Below are 12,915 nucleotides of genomic sequence, written 5' to 3'. Positions count from 1 at the left end.
GGCAGCAAGTGGCTCGGACGGCGGCGTTGTTATCACCTAGGAACTATTCCCTTTCCTGAGGTTCACTACGTGCGTGTGAGGACGGGGAGTCGCTCGGAAATGACAGGTCTAGATCGCCAAGTTCCTGCATCCCAAAGCTTCCACGGAAGCCACGACTGAGTCTCAGTCCGCGAGTCTACAGCGCGACGGACACAAAGCGAGTTACAGTTTCAAGCGGCGCTCTACATAGCAGGTATCTCGTCAACGTTGTACAACCTGGCCCAGAGGGGCCAGAAACAGGATACAGTATCAGACCCGAGACTCTTTCCTCTCAAGCGGTCCCACTAAGCGTGCGTGGCTCCCAGCAGACGAAAGCACGAACACCCTTTCACCTCTTGCCAGAGGGAGCGACTACTCCCAGGCTCCCGGGCCGTTTCGATTGACGTTACTTCCGGGAAAAGTAACCTTTCTCCGGCGGTTGCAGGCCTGGAAAGGACTCGCGACGTTTGCTCGCGCGAGATCTGCTTGCTCACTCTAGCGACGACATCCTCCTCCTCCTCCCCGCCGCCTTTCGGCAATCTTCGCCAGCCCCAGCCCCGACCAATCTGCACTCAGATGGCATGGATCAGGGTCTCCCCCGCGAACCCCGGTCCGCGCGGGGCGTCCGGCGGCAGCGGCGGGGTGCGAGTTGCACGAGGCCGGCGGCAGCGGCACAGCAGGCGGCCACGGGCCGGCGGCGAGCAGCGAGCGTGGGCGGGGCGGGGGTTAGCCAGCAGAGTAGCGGCTCGATTGTTCTGGCCTGGCTATGGCGCCTCTCCTCCCCCCCGCCATGGCTCCCCGTGTCCCTGCTCCGCTCCTCTCAGTGAGTGAAAGTGGCCGCCGCCGCCGCCGGCCCAGCGCCCGCAGCCGCCTCAGCGCCGCCGCCATCTTGGGGTCCCAGGAGCCGCTGAGGGAGCGAGCGAGGAGCGTCCACGCCCAACGCAGTCACCGTCCCACGGCCTCGGAGAGCGAAGCGCGGCTCCACCGTCGGCGGGGCGACCCCCCCCTCCGGACCCCGCCCGCACCCCGCCCCCCCCTCCGCCGCCGCTGCGGCGGCGGGGCCCGGCGGCCCGAGGTGAGGCGACTAGACGTGGGCGGGTGGACGGAGGGGGGTCGTGTAGGCCCCGTTGCGCCCCTCTCTGCGGGCGACGGCTGGGCCGCGTCTTAAAGGGGCCGTCGCCCCCGGCCCTGGGATTTGTTGGGTTAGTAGGGAGCGTGGGTGTGGACGCTCCCGGCGGGGTAGGGACCTCGGGGACCTGGGCCTCGTCCTCTGCCTCTCTTACCTCTGGAGACCCGGGGTCACGCGGTGACCTCGGCCAGCCGCGGAAGCCCGTGGGGCGCCCACACGTGGGGTGTGTGTTAGATCAGGTGCACGTGGGACCCGGTGGGGCGGCGTCGGGCTAACACGTGTGTGGGTTTGGGGGTGGGGTGGGGCAGGGCGGGGGCTGGCGGGGCTCGGCGCGGCTCGGCGCGGGGAAACTGGGGAGGCTGCTGCGGAGCTTGGAAACTGACGAGACTCCCGGGCTGGCGGGCTTGTCAGTGTCCGGGGCGCAAGTTGGGATGTGGGTGAAGGGCGCACGCCGCCCGTGGGTGTTGGGTGGGCGCCGCGGAACACGTGCGCGGGCCCCTGGCCGTGTGGGTGACACCCCTTTTGGACTTTGAGGCGTTCGTGTGGCCGTCCAGGCAATTGTCACCGTATTTTGACATGCCTTCCTGAGCTTGCCGGTGAAAACTACTACTTCCGTGATCACGAGGGTGGAAGCCCCCTACAGTTTGGGAGTGATAGAGCCGAAGAAAGCGCTCGCTGTTTTAGTTAACAGCCAACTGCGCCCCGGTTTCTCTTAATTCACTGCCCAGTTTCGAGCCCGTGTGTTTTGTTGGTAGGCATGGACGAGACAGTTTTGGGAGGTTGACCCCACGAACCTCACTTCTTTTCCAGTCTATGCCTTCAGGGTTTGTCTTCCCCCGGGGTAATACTCCTTGGGGCTCCTTACTGGCAACCTTTAAAAAAAATGAAGTCAAAGCTTTACTGAAATTTCATCAGTCCAATAATCTCATCCTTTTAAGGCGTACAAGTCAGTGATTTTTTTTTTAAAGTACATTCATAGAATTGCCCAGTTCTCACCAATTCTCTCATTCATTGCCCTGAGGAAGCCTTAGCAGGCACTTCCTTATTCCCTCCACCTCTTTAAAATCACTAATCAGTTTTCTTTGTTCGATTTTCCTTTGGAGGCACTTTGCATAAATGGATATGTGCCTTTTTTGTGAGTGGTTTCTTGTATCGGAAGTATTTGAGGTTTTCTTCCATGTGGTAACATGTCTCAGGAGACTTCATTCTTACTTATCTCCTAATACTCCATTCTAGTTGCCTTTCTGGTATTTTGGTGCCCAGCCTCATGTTCACAACGCTCCTACCCTTTACACAAAGTACATCCTGGCATCAGTCTTATTGCATTTTATGCTTGACTTTATCAACCCCTTCTGTAAAATGATAATTTGAAGTTATGCTTTATGGTAAAACTTGAATACCTATTTGATTCCGAAATGAATTGTGCTTCGAAGGATTAAACTGTATTCTTTTAGTTTATTCTTTTTGTTTAGTTTGGTCCTTTTGGTAGGGAATAGCTGAAGAGTCCAAATCTGCTTAGAAAAATTTATGACTAATAAAGCCATTTGAGTTTATCAGTGTGGAAACCTGATTAGGTACAAGCAACAGACCATAAACTCCAGTGTTACAGTTTCACTTAGTGAAAGTTTTTAGGGAAAGTAATAGCTTTACACTTCTTATGTTGATGCAGGACTAGAGAAGATTAAAGCTGATTTAGGGAGTAGTCCAGAGTCATGGAGTATGAAGTGTGAGACCTTTAGTTTATATCTTTACAGCATTCCCCATCCCCACCTCCCAAAATCAACCCAGCAAACCACTAGCACAGGGAGTTAACATGACACTAATGCAGTTTTACGCAAAATATAAATGTGGTTTTGCAGTACATTTTCAGGTGGAATGGGATTAACAGGAAATTTAGAATTCGTATAGAAAAATAAGTGAAGTTGATCACGAGGTTCTTTGGTGGGGGGGGATGTGAACACACATAATGGTCTGTTCAGGGGTCACTCCAGGAGGTGTTCAGGGGACCATATTTGGTACCAGGGATCGAATGTGGGTTGGCAGTTTGCAAGACAAGCACCTGAACCCTTATACTCTCCTGCTCGGTGACTAGTTTTAAAGATGGATTTGGGGATTCAGAGTTCAGCTCAGCACACATGCTTTGTATGCAGGAGTTCCAGGTTCTGTGCTCTGTGCATTGCCAGGTTCTATCTTTGAGAGCCAGAAGTAGCCCCTGCTGAGTGTGGCCCTCCAAACCATAAAACAAAATAATTTTTAAGTGTAAGAATTTTTGTATGATAGCATGCAAAAAAGAACAGTATAGTCCCTAATGCTTCTTAAACACATTGGGGTGTCCAGTGATGGTAATGAGACCTCCAGTTCCACCTTTACCTTGGAGGTTTAGAATTTCCGCTTGGATTTGGGAGAAGCACAAACATTCAGACCACAGAAGTACTTTGTCTGAAGTTCAGTTAAGAAGCATTTGATTCACTTGCTAATCATGATACAATTGGTTTGAGTTCAGAATTTCAATTATTGAAGCCTTTGATTCACTTGCTAATCATCAAACCCTAGGTTTTCTTTGGGTTGAAAAGTTGGCTACAAAGAAACTCAATGCCTGGGTTTAACAAGTATGTAAGAGAGCTTTCCATATGTATTAAGTCAGTTGTGGGAGATCTGTTACAGTAAATACAATTGGCAAATCTAAAAAATGAGAAAAAAAAGACTAGAACTAAGCACTATTCATGTTAAATTTCATATGAATTTATAAATTTCATATAAAATTCATATTTTATTCATATTAAACAGACTACAGAAGTTCTTTTTCCACTTGGTACTCTTTTTATCCAAGAAATTTTTACACAACTCTGGGTATATAGGTATATAAAAATAGCTATACCAGTCAAACATTTACTGATCATAAATCATAAACTTATTTTAAAACATTTTCAAAAAGTGAAACATTACTGATCATAAATCATAAACTTATTTTAAAACATTTTCAAAAATGTGAACTTCATGACTTGCCCATTACTCAAGGGATAATCTTTGTAAGGTTCTTATTTTCTTTGTTCTGAGCTCCTTTGTGGATAAGGAAACCTGTGAATCCTTTCTCAGAATGTTACTTTTTAGTGTATGAAATAGAGTTCACTTATTAAAATATAACTTATAAGAATTTTTAACTGTTAAACTAAATAACAACTGGTGATAGTTGTCCTGATTACTCTTGTTGGATACTGCCTACATTCAGAATTAAAGGAAATGTCATTTTCAATTGCAGATCAGTAAAAATAAACATTTTTTTCCTACTCCCCCTAGTAATCCCTGCCCTGGCAGTCCAATACATATTTTTTTCTATACAAATTCATGAACTATAACATAAGTCCTGCTCTAGAGAATCCCAGGCACATTGTAAATTTTTATGAGGCAAACTGGTAGCTTTTATAACAAGGAATAGGATTATTGACTTAAAATCTTGTTCACAATATAAACTTCTATGAAAAAAGCATGTAATGGTTAAACTAAGGAGAGATCTAGTAGAAAGACACTGGTTTGGAGCCTTATAAGATTTAATATTGAGTTCTTCTTACTACTGGGTGTGTTCTTGAACTTTTTTTAGTTTTCACTTTCTTAGTGATAAAGTAAAACCGCGTATTGCTCAGTGTTTATTTTCATCTTTGAAATGAACATGCTAAGGACCATGACACATTTAATTTTGATTTTGAAAAGGGAAAATTATTCATAGTAAGTGATCATGTGCATGGCTTATAGAGTTTTCTCAGGATATTCAAGAACTAAAAAATATTTCTTATAATTAAAAATTAGGGATCTCTGGCTATGTGTCTGTCAGCTTGCTTTTTGGGTAAGAAGTTAGTGCCTAAGTAAGATAAACTGGGTAAATCTTTCATATCTTAGTGTATGAATAGAAGGATGATTAGTGAACATCAGAATAGTGAAAAGAATTCCAGTCTAAATGGTTACTTTCTTCCTAAGAAATGTTTGAATGTTGACAGGCCAACAAATTATTAAGTTATTCTTGAGAGATACTAAAAATAAGATTTAAAAATGGACTGCATATTGAGGTATCAAACAACAATATATCTATTTTTACTGAATGGATTTCCGTTACATTGCACATCAAGGAAGAACCACTAAAGCAAGAGGGAAGTTTCCAGAAAATGGCAGTATAGATCTTGAAGGTAATGGTGAGCTCTTTATATGAAGATCAAAGAAATTTGACTCTGCAATGGAATGATGAAGACTGGGATGGACTATGTATTGAATTAGGGAGCACAAAAAGTAATCTTGAAAAAGTAAAATTAACTTGAAAGATGAATATTATTTGCTAGCATAAATTATGAGTAGCTTATTTGTAGAATTTATTGGCACAAAAGGTAGTTCAGACTCAAAAATAGACCAGACACAATTGATGGGTTATAGACAGAAACTTTTATGATCCAGTCCTGATTAAATGGTCTACAAACCTTTTACTGTTATTTTACCTGATGGTTTATGGAAGAACTCTTTATTTCATTAACTTATTATATCAATAAATATTTATTGAATACCTTTGAATGTTTTTTTTAATTTTCTGAGCAATTATTTACCATACTCAGACTGTGATAAACTGTAGGGTGTATACACATGAATCAGTTGTTTGTGTATGTATGAAGAGTACAGAGGTGCTCTGCTAAGATCACCTCTAACATCATACCCAGTTATATAAACTTTGTTTCCAGTCCACACTTGGTATTGTTTAGGGACTGATCCTAGATCAGTGTCTAGGGGAGTCATGCTGTGAGCGGAGGGTTTGAACCCAAGGCTCCCCCATGCAAGGCATGCATGACAACCCGTTCAGCTAACTCCTTGACCCCAGTTATACAAACTCTTTAAATAACACAGAGAAGTATGAACCTAAATATTTCTCTTGAAGTGCTTATAAAAAATATATTGATGTTCTTTTAGTTTGCTTAAAAGAGGGTCAGTGGATATAAGCTCAGTTGTAGAGCATATACTTTGTGTATATGAGGCCTTGGTCATGCTCCCTGGCTCCCCTCTTCCCCAGAAAATATAAGTTTGGTTTGTTTTTTGTGTATTAAAGATAAATAGTTCAATCTGCCATATTACCTGTGTTTTTAAGTAGTTATCTACTATGGCCCAACCTCTTCAATCCTAGAGCCAGATGGCCGGGGCTCAAATTTTAGCGCCCAAAATTCTTAAATTGGCAACAATTTAAGCCCCAGTTTCTTCATCTGTTATTAGTTGTAACTAATTTATAGAGATAGTTGTGAGAAATAAATACATAGAAATACTTAGAACGGCACCTGGCACGTGGCACTCTGAACAAGTATTAACTATAATTGTAAGATTTTGTTTTGATAGAGCAATTAGAGTTTTAGTTTATGAAGTATTGAAGTGAGAACTTTTTTATTATGATTAGAAAATATCTCAGATCTAATGTAGGGCATGGAAGAAATAAATCAACAAAGAGAATATTAACTGCATTAACATTTGTGTTCATTGGATGCCAATTGGTATTAACAAATACTTTTCTATTTAAGATTATAACTCAAATGATGCTTTCTTTTACAACATTGAACTTCTTATTTTAGGCTCTGAGTACTTAGTTTAGATATTAATAATAGTTTGAGTCTTAATAGCCTTTTCATAATCATTATAAGACTGTATTAGGCTAAACTCTGAAAAGTTTTCTATTCAAATAATATTCAGTCTTTGCTACTCGTATCTTTGTTGCAGCTGCTCAACTTTACTTTTGTAGAGTCAGAGGCAGCCAGAGTCAATATCTAAGAGAGTACAGTAAAACTTGATGCTCGCTGAAATACTAATTTCGTACAGTTTTCATGTGTCATGAAATAACATGCTCTCCCACTTATTTAAAAAATATAAACGCCATTCTACCTGTCAGGATTTATATAATGGGAAGCAGACTGGATATGACACGCAGGCAGTACAGTGTTCTTCATCCTCCGTAAAAGTCTTGACTCAGCAACATCCTGACTATTTGATAATTGTCTAATAGTGTTTAGCCTAAGTCAGGTAGCTCCATGGACTGGAATGTATACTTTGCATGCATGCTATACGCCTGGATTTGATCCCTGGCACCCAGGTTCCCTGAACACAGAACCTGAATTTAGCCTCCAAGCACTGTCAAGTGTGATTCCCCTCTGTCTCCAAATATTAAACCTAATTTAGGGGCTGGAGCAATACAGTGGGTATGATGTTTGCGTTGCATGCAGCCAACCTGGGTTTGATCTCCAGCATCCTGTATGGTCCCCTGAGCACTTTCAGGAGTAACCCTGAGCATCACTGGGTATGACACAAAAAGCCCAAACACACATATATGTATATATATTTATATATATATATATATATCTAAAAGCAATCCAATTTTTAAAATGGAAATAACAGGGCTGAGAGAGAGCACTGCAGGTAGGGTGCTTGCCTTGTACAGGACTGACTCTAGTTCAATCCCTGGCATCCCATATGGTCTGTCACTGTCACTGCCCTCCCGTTGTTCATCATGATTTGCTCGAGTGGGCCCAGTAACGTCTCCATTGGAGACTTTGTTGTTACTGTGTTTGGCATATCAAATACATCACGGGTAGCTTGCCAGGCTCTGCTCTGCCATGAGGGCGAGATACTCTCGGTAGCTCTCCGAGAGGGGCGGAGAAATCGAACTCGGGTCGGCCATGTTGGCTGTGTGCAAGGCAAGTGCCCTACCGCTGTGCTATCACTCCCAAACTGATTGTACCTCACTTCGCCAGGTACAGTTCCTAAGTGTAGAGCCAGGAGTAATGCCTGAGCATTACTGGTATGGTCCAAAAACCAAAAAGGAAAAAAAAAAGGAAATAATGGTACATATAGAAAAACTGAAAATTGTTAGACATAAATTTAAAAAAATCAATGTGAAGTGCTCAAGTGCTCAGCATTACTTTTTTTTTAAAAAAATCTTTGAGGTTATCTAATTTTTTAAAACTTTATTGAATCACTGTGAGATAGACGCTTACAAAGCTGTTGACTGGATTTCATTCATACAGTATTCCAACATTCATCCCTCCACCAGTATATATTTCCCAGCACCAGAGTCCCCAGGTTCCTTCCCATCACCTGCATCCTCTGCCTGCCTCTGTGGCAAGTAATTTTCTCTCTGTCTCTCTCTCTTTCTCTCTCTCTCCCTCTTTCCCCCTCTCTCCCTTACTGCCCTCTCCCCCTCTCTCTGCATTACTTTGACCCCCTGGTAAGGATTTCATACCTGTTCTGTATTGTCATTTAAATGAACTCCTCAAGTTACAGAATGCTGTTGGGCTCTTAATTGCTGAAGGGCTGAAAAGAGTACAGTGGGCTGATCCTCCATACCACATATGGTCTCCTGAGCATTGCCAGATGTGACTCAAAAATGAAAGCAAAATGATACTTAAGGGCCCTAGAGAGAACCCCGCGGACTGAACACATGCTTTGTGTGCTGAAGCCCGGTTCTATGCCTGGTACTACATGATCTCCTGAATACTGTCAACAGTGATCTCCAGGCAAAGAGCTGTGTGTAGCCCCTGAACGTCCCTAGTTGTGGTCCCAAAACCAAACAAAAAAAGATAGCTAATAAGGTCAGGGTATAACTCAGTGGTAGAATGCTTGCTTTCTATATGTAAGGCTCTGATTTTATTTCTGGTACTGGAAAAATATACAAAAACAACCCCCCCCCCAACGATAGCTGGTAGTCTTAAGAAATAATGCTTATAATGCTTGTCAAAAGCATTGAACTCAGCCTTTTTTTTTTTTTCTTTTTGGGTCATACCTGGCTCATGCACTCAGGAATTATCCCTGGCGGTGCCCGGGGGGACCATATGGGATGCTGGGAATCGAACCCGGGTCGGCCGTGTGCAAGGCAAACGCCCTACCCACTATGCTATACTCCGGCCCCTGAACTCAGCTTTTGACTTCAGACTTTTTCTATTCAACCACGCTGGAGAGTGGAGACTGTGTTTACCTTAATTCAGGTAAAACATTGCTTGATAAGACTATTCTGTTGGCTACTATATGGTGGACCTATAACATATATTTGTCAAAATCAATAGTTTTGGGGGGCTGGGGATATAGTACTGGGGATATAGCACTTGCTGTGCATGTGACCAACCTGCGTTTGACTCCCCAACACCCCCAGCAGTGGCAGGAATGAGCCCTGAGCACAGAGCCAGAAGTTTGCCCTGAGCACAATTGTGTGGCCCCCAAATATAACCCATACACAAAATTTTTTAAATCTGGAGTCCAGAGTGATATTGCAGTGGGTAGGACACTTGCGTTGCATTTCGTGAATCTAGGTTTGATCCCTAGCACCCCAGCATTGCCAGGTGTGGTGGTCCCAAACACACAGTTAAAAAAAAATACCTGGGGCCAGAATGGTAGATAAAGTACAGTGAAGAAGGGTACCGTGCCTTGCACATGGCTGACTTTGAGTGATCCCCAGCATTCCATATGGTTCCCTGAGTGCAGAGCCCGGAGTGAGTCCTGAGCACTACTGGGTGTGCCCCCAAAACAATACAAAACGGAAAAACAAACCAGAATCCATAGAATTTTCTAGCACAGAGTGTAAACCTGACTGTGCAAAGCTGTTATAGGATCTCAGGTAGAAATGCGTACTGTGAGTAGAGAATATGAAAGAACCTACTAAAAGACTGGTGAGGAGTGTACATAACCTTGGAAAGTGCTAAGACACAAGGGACTGCTCATTAGCACACAAGTGTTCTCATTGATAAAGTTATGGCCCTGGAGTACATGTTAATTCTGATGCTAGCATATACACTGCAATTGAACATTAAGTAAATGGATGATGGGAAATTTCTCACCATCAGAGTAGGAATTTACAGACAAGAAGGATGAGGAGGGGCTGGAGCAATAGCACAGCAGGTAGGACTTACACACAGCGGAATCAGATTAGATTTCCACACCCCTATGGTCCCTCAAGCACCGCCAGGAGTAAGTCCTGAGTGCATGAGCCTGGTGTGACCCCCCCCCACCCCCAAAAAAAGGGTAAGGAGACTGCAATAATCTATATGATAGTGGATTAGAGATACCAATATAAATTGTGTTTAGCTTTATACAGAGGCAAATAATTATTTGTTGAAATATTTACAATGTGAGTACATATTTGGTTTTAAATACATACGTATGTTTCTGTGTTCTATCTTCTGAGGAGGTTAAAAGAAACCCAGGAGCATTCCTAGGGCAAAGGTCTTGGTTTCTAATAACCGTTATCTAGTAAAAGCAACTGGAGTTTCTTGGAGAAATGACTAATTCTAGTATTAAGCAGGAAATGTACAAGATGAGCCTGGAGCATCTTAGCCAGAAAGTAAGGAAGTGCTCCCACAACCACCATCCAAGAAGAACCACATGACAAAGGTATGTCAATAGATCACAGGAGCCAACTGAAAACAAGTACCCAGTGGCTAAAATGGAAAATTTGAGCAGCAAAATAAAACTGCACTGGATTAGAACCCTTAATGTAAAATCAGTGTAAGTCTACATTGATAGATAAATAACATTGATAGATTAAATATATATACTGCTTGGAATACTCCAGTAGCACTTTCCTGAATTCTCTTTCTATTTCAGCTACTTCTGGTGTTGTGGCTTCTTTAAACTCACTTTGTTTATAGAATGGAGGTATGATATTTTGTCATCAAAATTATGTATGTCACAAAAGCATTTATAAAATAGATATGCGTGAAATGTTTGGGCATGTTTCTAAATGGAATTTGTATGTATAGCCTCCTTATTACAATAACATTTGATAAAATAGAATCAAATAATTTCAATTCCCATTTGGAATTCTCTGTAATGAGGCCCACCCCAATTCTTTTTGAATAGAGGAGAAAGTCTAACAGGTGGTTTTTGATCATCTACTTTTATAAGAACACACCTTGTTCAAACTGTGGGTTGTATAGTGATGAGAAAAATTATGTTTAATGGTAATAAAATCAACACACTTAAATGGCTCAAATACCTAATGAATCATACCCAGTTAGTGTACAGCTGTATGCTTTCTGTTTTTTTTTTTTTATGGTTCTCAGATAGAACCCAGGACCTCACACATGCAAAGCAAATGCTCTAAGACTAAGCTACATCCTAGAACCCTCAAGATATGGTTTTTCACAGATGCATTTTTCCTAGGTGAAAATACCCAAACTTAGATTCATTTGGAGAACACATTGTTTCTACACAATTCTGTGACTATCCACACTGGCTAGTGTGTTCACTCCCAAAATGAAAACTGGCTTTTAGTAAAAGAAAAAGTTTTTAGTAAAAGAAAAAGTAAAAGTCTTTTAGTAAAAGAAAACTTTCATAAAGTTAATTTTTTTAATATTGGTTGTTTTGAATCACCCTTGCTTTTTATTATCTTTTTGATTGTTGTTTTTTAAGCCACACTTGCACTTCTCAGCAGCTACTCCTGACTAGTGCTCTGGGACTGCAATCTGCAGTTATTGGGGACTATATGGTATCAAGGATCAAACCCATGCTGCCTGCATGTAAAGTACCTGCTCCAGAACTTTGCATTCTCTCCTTGTCTCTCTTGTTACTCATTCTCAAAGTTTCAGTTAATGAAACAGGACTGATAAATTTTCCTAGCACATTGAGATCTTTCATTTTCTAGCACTTTGTATGGAGTTTTTTTATTTTTCACAAGTAATTTCCAAGCAAGCCAATTTATTTATTTATTTATTTATTTATTTTGGACTATACCTGGAAGCACTCTGGAGTTGCTCCCACAGTGCCTAGGCAACCCATACATTACCAGCAATTAAAATTAAAAGTGGGCCTCCTGCGTACAAAGCATGTGCTTAGCTTGTTGAACTATATCTGTGGCCCTCAAATAAGCTAAAGTTATTTCATTTATTCAAGATTCTCTAGGATGTGTGTCTAGTTCTTAAATCTGAATTGGGATGAGGGGTTTGGGCTGCAACCAGTAGGTGTATTTTGAATCTGTTCAGGGATCATTCCTGGTGCCCAAGGCTTGGGGCACAATATGGGGATCAAACCGGGGCTGGTTCCATGCAAGGAAACTACCCTACTGCTGTACAAAATGAGAACTGTGGCCTTTCAATTACCTCTTTGGTCAACATCTCACTTTTTTATTGGTCTAATTTCCATTTGTTAAAATGGTATAGATTCCATTTTCTTTATTTCACTTTGTTTTATTTTTTTGTTCTGTTTGTCACATAGCCCTGCAAATTATCCTTGTAAAGTGTAGGTCTACTTCCCCAGATCACATTTAGTCATCATGGGTTTGCTACAGAATGTGTAACAGTAGCACAAAGATGGGAAACTTTGTTACTTAATGCTTGACTTTTTTCATTGTTGTTTTAACCTACACTTGGCTGTGCTCTGTGGGGTGTCAGGGATCTAACCTGGGTTTGCTGCTTGCAAGGCAAGCTTCTTGCTTGCTATCCTATTTCTCTGGCTCCAATGCTTAACCTTTTGTATAATCTTCATCCATAATTTGGTACAGACTATATTTAGTCCTTTGTACACTTTAATAAAAGCTATATATTGGGTGCATATGCTGCCTGAGCCCATGTGCTGCTTGTGCCCACATGACTGAACACATGTAACCTGCATCTCCCCTCTTAAGATGTGTACAGGGGTTTTCTCCATCTTTGGAGAAGCCCATGTTTTCTCTTGAAATCATTACTCTCGCTCTCCACTTTCTCTTCCTCCCTCCCCTTCCTAAAAGTCTCCAAATAAAATCTGTTTTTACTTCACTACAAAAAAGGCTA

At 42.2% G+C, this 12,915-nt stretch overlaps 1 protein-coding gene across 2 annotated transcripts in view; it reads left to right on the top strand.

The window, feature by feature from the left end:
* Nucleotides 1–349: 349 nt before the first annotated feature.
* The window catches only part of INO80 (INO80 complex ATPase subunit), a 113,372-nt gene continuing 100,806 nt past the window's right edge, over nucleotides 350–12,915 (top strand). For both annotated transcript variants that reach the window (XM_056133677.1, XM_056133675.1), the window contains exon 1: nucleotides 350–1,093. The gene's annotated coding sequence lies outside the window, so the exon portion shown is untranslated. The remainder of the gene's footprint in view (nucleotides 1,094–12,915) is intronic.

Source organism: Sorex fumeus, unplaced genomic scaffold, assembly GCF_029834395.1.
Source record: "Sorex fumeus unplaced genomic scaffold, SorFum_2.1 ptg000098l, whole genome shotgun sequence".
NCBI lineage: Eukaryota > Metazoa > Chordata > Mammalia > Eulipotyphla > Soricidae > Sorex > Sorex fumeus.
This window is presented reverse-complemented; position numbering and strand designations above follow the sequence as displayed.